Raw genomic sequence first — 9,206 nt, forward strand, 5'->3', positions numbered from 1 at the left:
GTGCTTCCTAAGAAAACCATGCGTATTCACGTGCCAGGGCTACCATAACAAAGTGCCACAGACCAGGGCGGGGGGCTTACACCACAGAAAGTGACTATGCAATTCATGATGTCAGAGCTACACACCGAGTTAACACTGGTCTGGCTTCCTAGAGCTCCTAAGCTCGGCCTGCAGGTCTGTATTGTCCTTATTTGTGTCAGACAGACATATAGAGGCCGTGACTTTCTTGCATCAGGACTCTTGATGGCTGACTCCCCTTTAGCTGTCCCTGCCTCTAATTTGGACCCAGGGGAAGGAGGGGCAAGAAGCTGACCCACCCCCTACTGGCTACATGGAGAACATGAAAAGAGTTGGAGAGTAAGAGGAAAAATATGAAAATAGGGCTCTGAGGAGATGAAAAGGAGGAGACCAAGGTATGTGACAAAAAAAGAAAACATTCACAGCCTCATTACAAATCGTTGAGAGCTTGCTTGGAAAAACATGGAGGTGTGTGTTTATTTACCCGGCAAACATTCAATGAGCACCTTCTGTGAGCCAGGGATTGGCTGTGGACCAATGAATCAAATATGATCCTTGCCATCACAACAGACTGAGAGGTCCCACCAAATGAATAATCAAAGGAATTCAGTTTCTTAAGTACATCAGTAGTATTGCCACGTATGAATCATCCATCTTCAATTAGGTAGCAACAAGCAGAAAGTTTCATAAAATTAAATCAAAATAGTACTAGCCCCCACAAACAATTTTGAAAGGAAAGAAGGCACAATTTGTTGTTTGGGTTTAATGGTGGGGGGGCCTGACGAGTGCTGGTGTTTAGCTCTTTAAAGCATTTTCTGGCTTTCTCCTATAAGTCAGGTCCTGGGCTAAGTATTGAAGATGAAAACACCAAATAGAACACATTTACTCATTATAAAAGAGCACACGGGGGCGCCTGGGTGGCTCAGTCAGTTAAGCTTCTGACTCTTAATTTCGGCTCAAGTCATATCTCAGGGTCAGGGGATCAAGCCCCACCTCAGGTTCTGCGGTGGGCATGGAGCCAGCTTAAGATTCTCTCTCTCCGGGGTGCTTGGAAGGCTCAGTCGGTTGAGTGTTCAGCTCTTAGTTTTGGCTCCAATCAGGACTCAGGGTCTGGGATCAAGCTCCCGTACTCAGCAGGGAGTCTGCTTCCCCTCCCCCTCTCCCTCTGCTCCTCCCCCCAGCTCTCTCTCACATACATACTCTCTCTAAAATAAATAAATCTTAAAAAAAAAAAAAGATTCTCTCTCTCTCCCTCTCCCTCTGCCCCTCCCCTGTTCTCTCTTTCTCAAAAAAAAAAAAAAAAAGAGAGAGAGCGGGAGAGCACAGTAAAATGAGGCAGGCATGTAAACTAGCAAACATACCTTATAAAATGTGTTGTTCAAGAGTGGACCACAGAATGCTATTGGAGCACAAAGGACATTTTTAAAGCAAACTTGGAAGAAGGAAAGGGTTTCCCAAAAGACATGATGACCCTTCAAGTAAGTTTCAGAGGGTGGTGGAAAGGAGTTAACTAGGTTTTATAAAAGGCAGTGAAAGACGAGCGGAGACATTTAGAAAAAAAGAACAGTTCTTGGACAAGGCATAGATATTCAAAATAGTATGTCAAGAAGTTTGTTAGATAGACATTAGATACACTTGTGGCTAGGTGGACAAAGATGAGGCTAGAGAATTAGGCAGAGGCCAGATCAGGGAGTATCTTGTGTCCTAAACTAAGGCATTTGAACTTCATGCTGAAAGCACTGGAGATCTCTCAAAGAATTTTCAACAAAAACTGTTTTCATAACTGCACCCTGTTCTACTCTGAAAAGCAGTGTACAGGATGGGTTGGCAGGGGCCAGAGCAGAGGTAAGGAAGTCAGGAGGCTAGAGTAGGCACATGCTCTTTGTTCATCATGATCACCAAAATACCAACTCTCTCCCATCCTAATACCCTTCTCAGCCCACATGACTCAGGTGGGGCTCATATGCTTTCTTCCAACCTCAGAAGTGGACAAATGACCGAAGGCCTGACCAATCAAAATACCTCTTTATCATCTTCACCCCTGCTCACTCTTTAGCCACAGTGACTGGGTTGGGGTTGGGCATGGAGCCCAACCCAAATGATAAAATGGCTTTTGCTGAAGCCATCAAGAAAGATGCTTAGCTCTTTTTTGTAAGGGTTAACCGAAAGGCTTATGTAGGCTGAGGGCTGCCAGTGGCCATCTTCCTACGATGGAGAGCTGCACAGGGTGGGGAACAGAGTCCTGGCAACACGGTATGAACCTGTGCATCCAGGAAAGCCTGAAAAAAATTCTACTCTTCTGACTTCTCAGTTACACAAGCCAGTAAACTCTTCCTCCTCTTTTTCTTTCTTTTTTTGCTTAAGTTAGTGGGAGTCCAACTTCTTGGACTGAAAACCCAGAGTTCTGATTTATACAAGGCTCATCACAGTAATCCAGACCAAAAATAGAATTAAAATAGGGCCAAAGCAGGGGACGCCTGGGTGGTTCAGCCAGTTAAGCATCTGCCTTAGGCTCAGGTCATGATCTTGGGGTCCTGGGATCGAGCCCCACATTGGGCTCTCTGCTCACTGGGGAGTCTGCTTCTCCCTCTCACTCTCCCTCTGTGCTCTCTCGCTCTCTCTCTCTCTCAAATAAATAATAAAAATCTTAATAAATAAGTAAATAAATAAAATAGGGCCAAAGCGGGATGAAGAGGGAAAAGAGACACAAGAAAAAAAATAAGGAGGCACAATTTATAGGATCTGGTGGTTGATTACATAGTGAGTGAGGAGAGGTAAGAGTCTTTTTTTTTTTTTTAAAGATTGTATTTATTTATTTGACAGAGAGAGAGAGACAGCGAGAGAGGGAACACAAGCAGGGGGAGTGGGAGAGGGAGAAGCAGGCTTCCCGCTGAGCAGGGAACCCGATGTGGGGCTCGATCCCAGGACCCTGGGATCATGACCCGAGCCGAAGGCAGAGGCTTAACAACTGAGCCACCCAGGCGCCCCGAGGTAAGAGTCTTTGATGATGTCATGCTCTTTGGCTTGGAACGCTGTGTGGACAGTGGTGATGTCCAATGAGAAAGCGAATATAGGTGGCAAAACAGATTTCAGAGGAAAAACAGCAAGTTCACTTTTGGGTATGTTTATGCAGATAAGGGTCAGAGACTTAGGGAAAGAGTCCAGACTTGGGTTCTAGCTTTAGGAGTGGTACATAGAGCTATCACTGTGGACATGTTCAGCCAGGGCAAATAAAGTGAAGTGGAAAGATCACTTTCCAGTGAAAAGAGAGTGTCAAGGACAAAGCCCAAGTGGATGACTGTTCCATGACAGCGAGCAGAGAAAAAGGAGCCACAAAGGAGCCTGAGGAGAAAAGACACTGGGGAGGCTGTGTGAAAACCGGAGCATGTGCATCAAGAAGTCTGGCAGTAATTGAAGAGTGAGAGTTTTAAGAAGTTCTGAAGTTCTATTCAGTAGACTCAGTGTAATAAAAAAACAAGTGAGGGGCGCCTGGGTGGCTCAGTCGGTTAAGCATCTGCCTTCGGCTCAGGTCATGATCCCAGGGTCCTGAGTTCGAGTCCCGCATTGGGCTCCTTGCTCAGCAGGGAGCCTGCTTCTCCCTCTGCCTGCCGCTCCCCCTGCTTGTGCTCAGCCTCTCTCTCTCTCTTTCTGACAAATAAATAAATAAAATCTTAAAAAAAAAAGACTATAGAACACTTGACTTCCCCCCCACCCCGCATCATACCACCACAGTAACAGGGTCTAGAAGAATAGCAGTGGATTATTGGACTGTTATACCACAGTGAGAAGGGCTGCAAGGCCCAGCTTCTTATTTAAGGAGGATTTTTGAGAGATGGCCAAAGACAATAGGAGAGAGACAAACAAGGATGCTGGAGGAAATCGCAGCCTTGGCACGTACAGCTAGACAGCTAGAACAAGCACTGAATGAAGCCCAACTCCTAGGCAGATCAACATAAAACCTCACACCACAGGCCTATTTCCTTAGCTCCTATTATCCAGTATGTCGTTCTGGCTTTCAATAAAAAAAAGTAGAGCATATGCTACAAGGCAATAATATACAGAGTCTGAAGAAACAAAGCAAACCTCAGATCAACATTCAGATAGGACACGGATTTTAGAATCATCAAACAGGGAATTTTAAATAACTGTGATTAATAATGTGAAGGGGCGGGGCGCCTGGGTGGCTCAGTCGTTAAGCGTCTGCCTTCGGCTCAGGTCATGATCCCAGGGTCCTGGGATCGAGCCCCGTATCGGGCTCCCTGCTCAGCAGGAAGCCTGCTTCTCCCTCTCCCACTCCCCCTGCTTGTGTTCCCTCTCTCACTGTGTCTCTCTCTGTCAAATAAATAAAATGTTTTAAAAAAAATAATGTGAAGGGGCATAGTGGAAAAAAGAATGGGCGATGGGCAGGAACAGAGAGGTAGAATACCCTTAGAGTGACATCAGCAAAGATAGTAGAGTAGGGAATCTGAAGGGCCTGCCCCTTCACAGAAACACCAAAAAATGGGCAAAAACTGGTCAGAATTAGTCCGACTCTAGGAAATAAAGATTTATAGCAACCAATAAATGTTGAATAAACACAGAAGACTTAGGAGAGCTTTGTGAGCCTTACCTCACCCGCCTCCCCTCCACGCCAACAGTCTTGAAGACAAGAACTGACCTTCCTCACATAGGGCGCTTGTTCTGGAGGGAGCAGAGGAGACCTTGTTCCCAAGGAACTGTATTTGTCTACTTTTAGCTGTCTGGGGCTTCCCTGAGGACCGACGCAAGGGGCTTGCCTTTCCTCACCTAACTCCGAACTCTCGTGGTGAGAGAGTGGCTGGATAAAGGCAAAGAGAAAGAGAACCTTGAGAGCAGCAAGGAAGAAGGGACTCATTAGGTCAAAGGAAGCCTCAAAACGGTTCAGTCAGTTTCTCATAAGAAACCACAGAGGCGGGCGCCTGGGTGGCTCAGTTGGTTAAGCGACTGCCTTCGGCTCAGGTCATGATCCTGGAGTCCCGGGATCGAGTCCCGCATCGGGCTCCCTGCTCGGCAGGGAGTCTGCTTCTCCCTCTCCCACTCCCCTTTTGTGTTCCCTCTCTCGCTGTGTCTTTCTCTGTCAAATAAATAAATAAAAGAAAAAAAAAAAAAAAGAAACCACAGAGGCCGTGGGGCACCTGGGTGGCTCGGTTGGTTAAGCGTCTGCCTTCGGCTCAGGTCATGATGCCGGGGTCCTGGGATCGAGCCCTGCATCGGGCTCCCTGCTCAGTCTGCTTCTCCCTCTCCCTCTCCCCATGCTCAGCCTGCTGCTCCCCCTACTTGTGCTCTCTATCCCATAAATAAATAAAATCTTAAAAAAAAAAAAAGAAAGAAACCACAGAGTCTAAAAGGTGGTGGGATTGCCTATTTAAAGCGCTGGCAGAAAAAAAGAAAAAAAAAAACCTGTCAATGTCAACCAAGAATTTGATATCTGGCCAATCTAGGTTTCCAAATGGGAAGAGAAATTAAGACATCCCCAGATAGACAAAAGCTGGGAGAATCTGTTGCTAGTAGACCTGCCTTACAGGAAATGCTACAGTTAGTCTCGCTGGCTACAAGGAAAGGATCCTAAGCATTAAATGGAAGTCATACAAAGAAATAAAGAACAGTAGTAAAGTAACAATACAAGTAACTATAAAGCTACTTGTAACATACTTCTGGTTTGTAATGTCTCTACTTCCCCCATATGACTTAAAATGCAAATGCATAAAACAATACTTAGAAATCTACGTTAATGGAAATAATATATAGAAATGTAATTTGTCACAGGAACTACAAAAGTGGGGAGAGAGCTGTATAGGAGCAAAGCTTCTGTATACTACTGAGGCTATGTTGGTATTCATTCTAACTAGATCGTTCAAGTTTAAAATGTTCATTGTAGTCCCAGGGTAAATGCTTAGAAAATAACCTTAAAAATGAGAAAGCAATCAAAATGGTACCTGCAAAAAATCAATTATAAACAAGAGAAGGCAGTATTGGAGGAACTGAGGAACAAAAAGATATAAGATATATAGGGAACCATGATAAAAAGGCAGAAGGCCTTCCTTATCAGTACTGACTTTTTGTGGTTTTTTTTTCAGTACTGACTTTAAATGTAAATGTATTAAACTCTCCAAAGGCAGAGATGAGTAGAATGGGCTTAAAAAACAAACCATGATCGGGGCGCCTGGGTGGCTCAGTCGGTTAAGCTGCTGCCTTCAGCTCAGGTCATGATCCCTGGGTCCTGGGATCGAGCCCTACGTCCGGCTCCCTGCTCAGTGGAGAGCCTGCTTCTCCCTCTCTCTCTACCTGCCTCTCTGCCTACTTGTGCTTTCTCCCTGTGCCAAATAAATAAATAAAATCTTAAACAAACAAACCATGATCCTTCCATAGTCTGTCTACAAGACTCTCATTTTAGACACAAAGACATAAATAGGTTTAAAGTGAAAGGATGGAAAAGATATTCCATGCAAACTGTAATCAAGAGACCTGAGGTGGCTATGCTAATATTAGACAAAATAGACTTTATTCAAAACATGTTACAAGAGGCAAAGAATGACATTACATATTGATAAAAGAGTCAATTTATCAAGAATTAAATATAACGATTATAGGCATATGCACACCTTACAAGAGTCCCAAAATATATGAAGCAATATTTGACAAAATCAAAGGGAGAAATAGTTTTACAACATCAAAAATTTCACTTCTCACCTTCAGTAATGGATAGAACACCCAGACAAATCAATAAGGAAACTGAGGACTTGAACAACACTATAAGTCAACTTGACGTAAGACATATATTCCACCCCAATTTTCATGTGCACATGGACTATTCTCAGGATAGACTATATGTTAGGTCACAAGTCTGTAGCACACTTTTTATTAGTTTTTTTGTTATTAAGTTGTAGGAGTTCCTTATATATTTTGGATGTTAACCCCTTATCAGATATATGGTTCACAAATATTTTCTCTCATACCATAGGTTGCCTTTTAACTCTGTTGTTTCCCTTGCTGTGCAGAAACTTTTTAGTTTGATATAGTCCCACTTGTCTATTTTGGCTTTTGTGGCCTGTGCTTTTAGTGTAATATTTATGAAATCATTGCCGGGCGCCTGGGTGGCTCACTTGGTTAAGCGACTGCCTTCAGCTCAGGTCATGATCCCAGGGTCCTGGGATCGAGTCCCGCATCGGGCTCCCTGCTCTGTGGGGAGCCTGCTTCCCCCTCTCCCACTCCCCCTGCTTGTGTTCCCTCTCTCACTGTGTCTCTCTCTGTCAAATAAATAAATAAAATCTTTAAAAAAAAAAAAAGAAATCATTGCCAAGACCAATGTTATGAAGCTTTCTCAATATATTTTCTTCTAGGAGTTTTATTTTTAAGTCTTAAGTCCATTTTGAGTTGATTGTTGTGTAAGGTGTAAGATAAGGGTCTAATTTAATTATTTTGCATGTGGATATCCAGTTTTGCCAATACCACTTGTTGAAGAGACTATTACTTCCCCATAGTGAATTTATGGCACCCTCATCAAAAATCAGTTGACCATATATACATGGATTTATTTCCAGGCTTTCTATTCTGTTCCACTGGTCTATGTGTCTACTTTTATATCTGTACCATACCATTTTGATTACTGTAGCTTTGTAATATATTTTGAAATAAGGAAGAATTATGCCTCCAACTTTGTCCTTTTTTCTCAAGATTGACTTCGCTGTTCATTGCCTTTTGTGGTCCCATATGAATTTCAGGATTGGTTCCTTCTATTTCTATTTTTTAAAAAGCCAGTGGGATTTTGATAGGATTGCACTGCATCTGTAGATTGCTTTGGGAAATATGGACATTTGAACAATATTAAGTCTTCTGATCTATGAACATTGGGTGTCTTTCCATTTGTTTGGATTTTTAATTTCTTTCATCAGTGTTTTGTAGAAAATGGGCTAAGAACTTGAACAGACATTTCTCCGAAGAAGACATACAAATGGAACAACAGATATATGAAAAAATGCTCAAAATTACTAATCATCAGAGAAATGTAAATCAAAACCATAATGAGATAACCACGTCACACCTGTCGGGATGGCTTTTAAAAAAAAAAAAAGACAATGAGGGTTGGCAAAGATGTAAAGAAATCTGAACCCCTGTATACTGTTGGTGGGAATGCAAAATAGTGCAGTCGTTATGGAAAACAGTATGGAGGTTTCTCAAAAAATTAAAAATAGAATTACCATATGATCTAATAATCCCATTTCTGAGTATTTATCCACAATTACTGAAGTCAGGGTCTCGAAGAGGTACTAGCACTCCCATGTACATGGAAGCACTATTCACAACAGCCAAGATGTGGAAACAACCTAAATGTCCATTGACAGATGAATAAAGAAAATGTGGTATATACATGCAATGGAATATTATTCAGCATTAAAAAGAAGGATGCTCATTTCAGCAGTACATGTACAAAAACTGGCCCTTCACAGAGAGGATGAGCATGGCCCCTGCACAAGGATGGCATGCAAATTTGTGAACTGTTCCATATTTTTTAAAGAAACGCCACACAAAAAAGGAAATCCTGCAAAATGCGACAATATGGATGAACCTTGAGGACATTCTGCTAAATGAAATAAGGCGGTCACAGAAAGACAAATATATGAGGTATCTAAAATAGTCAAATTCATAGAGTCAGAGTAGAATGGTGGTTGGCTGAGGCTGGGGGACAGGGGGAAACGGGGAGTATGCTAATCAATGAGCATAAAGTTTCAGTTAAGCAAGATGAGTAAGTTCTAGAGATCCACTGTACAACATTGTACATATATTCAACAACATTGTATTGTACACTTCACAATTCACAATTTTTAAGAGGGTAGATCTCGTATTCAGCATTTTACAAAAATTAAATTTAACTTAATTTGGGGCACCTGGGTGGCTCAGTCATTAAACGTCTGCCTTCGGCTCAGGTCATGATCCCAGGGTCCTGGGATGGAGCCCCACATTTGGGCTCCCCGCTCGGCAGGAAGCCTGCTTCTCCCTCTCCCTCTGTCTGCCGCTCCCCTTACTTGTGCTCTCTCTCTCTCTGTCAAATAAATAAAATCTTTAAATAAATTTAACTTAATTTAAAAGCCCCCCCAAAAAAGTCCCAATAAATTTTAACTGACTGAAATCACACAAAATATCTTCTCTGACCACAACAGAATGGAGCTGTA

The 9,206-nt window shown here is 42.8% G+C and overlaps 1 non-coding gene across 1 annotated transcript; it reads left to right on the forward strand.

Annotated features, from left to right (window-relative positions):
* The first annotated feature begins 8,439 nt into the window (after positions 1 to 8,439).
* Positions 8,440 to 8,546, forward strand: LOC115943596 (U6 spliceosomal RNA). The gene has a single exon (XR_004078193.1). It is a non-coding gene; the product is annotated as a U6 spliceosomal RNA (small nuclear RNA).
* The last annotated feature ends 660 nt before the right edge of the window (positions 8,547 to 9,206 follow it).

Source organism: Leptonychotes weddellii, chromosome X (assembly GCF_054177405.1).
Source record: "Leptonychotes weddellii isolate Sample4059 chromosome X, ASM5417740v2, whole genome shotgun sequence".
Taxonomy (NCBI): Eukaryota; Metazoa; Chordata; class Mammalia; order Carnivora; family Phocidae; genus Leptonychotes; species Leptonychotes weddellii.